A 1,375-nucleotide genomic window follows, 5' to 3' on the forward strand; every position below is an offset into this window, starting at 1 on the left:
TTGTAGTACATTATAAAACAGTATGCAATAATAAAGTATTATAATTTTAATTCAAAGTATTAAATGGATGCCACATTTCTGAGACAATAAAGCCCTCCCTACACCTACCCAAAACTTTATTTTGAACTTTTCGATTATTTCCTTCATTTTTATTGAAAATAAATGCCTTTCCGATGTGATATGATATTTGAAAAGGGAGGGGGAAATAATCTGCAAAAGGCAGGATTTAACTCTTAGTGTACTTAGTGTAAATAGACACTACGATGTTTTTAATGCCGTTAAACTAGAATTTTTTTTTACATGCGTTAACATCTATCTTTCTTTCTATTCTACGTGTACTGCATTAGGCTAACTGAGACTTATCACAGCACTTGCATATCATTGCTCTTTTGTTGGTTTTGATTGCTTCTGTTGTCCTCATTTGTAAGTCGCTTTGGATAAAAGCGTCTGCTAAATGACTAAATGTAAATGTAATTGTGTGAACACATACCTGCACCTCTGAGTCTGCACACACCGGCTGCAGCGGGAACCAGTGGTCTTTACCGTGGTATTTCTGCAGGTCTTCCTTCTTCACGGCCACTTTACCTGCAGAAACAACACAGATCAACCAGAACACCCTAGAAACTAACTAAAAACCACCTAGCAACCATATAGTCTCACTCTTGCTCTTCAGTGTTAAACACTCCTCACATTCTCTTAGAAGGTTTCTAGTTGACGTTCAAACACTTTATGTGTCTTTGTTCTACCTTCTTTCCCAAACATTCCATCTCCTCCTGCTTCAATATCTTTGTAACACATTAAGGCCTGAAGCTGCATTAATCATAAATGAATCATAACAATCTGGTTGGTCAAGCTGCGTGATTAAACGTAGGAGCTCTACTGTGATTGGACGAAAACTAGGTGTTTCGGTTGTAAGCTGGGTTTTCATTGGCTGAATGTAAGTGGATCTGTTCAGGGCTCTACAGTGCGACCATTTCAGTCGCATTTGCTGAACACAGATATTAATGAGAGCTGCTCACCAATGCTGGAGTCCCTCCTGAACACGTCTCTGTCAAAGATGTAGAAGGACAGATGGCGGAAACTGCGCGGGATTTCACAATAAAAGTCTTCACCGTAGAACGGACTGCAGCGGACAGAGAAAACAGAAATTGTGGGTATTATTATTCTTAAGTAAATGATTTTTCATTGTCAGATTGATGCATTGATGCACAGGTGTTGTTGAGTGATTTTACACCTCATTAACACCAACACACATTTTCATATGTGTGTGCGTGCGTGCGTGCGAGAGTGCGTGAGTGTGTGTGTGTGTATGTGTGTGTGAGTGTGTGTGTGTGTGTGTGTGTGTGTGTGTGTGTGTGTGTGTGTGTGTGTGTGT

At 39.7% G+C, this 1,375-nt stretch overlaps 1 pseudogene; it reads right to left on the reverse strand.

Annotated features, from left to right (window-relative positions):
* LOC107751090 (ras GTPase-activating protein 3-like) overlaps window positions 1-1,375 on the reverse strand; it is a 48,364-nt pseudogene that overhangs the window by 29,142 nt on the left and 17,847 nt on the right.

Source organism: Sinocyclocheilus rhinocerous, unplaced genomic scaffold (genome assembly GCF_001515625.1).
Source record: "Sinocyclocheilus rhinocerous isolate Xijiao unplaced genomic scaffold, SAMN03320098_v1.1 scaffold632, whole genome shotgun sequence".
Classification (NCBI taxonomy): domain Eukaryota; kingdom Metazoa; phylum Chordata; class Actinopteri; order Cypriniformes; family Cyprinidae; genus Sinocyclocheilus; species Sinocyclocheilus rhinocerous.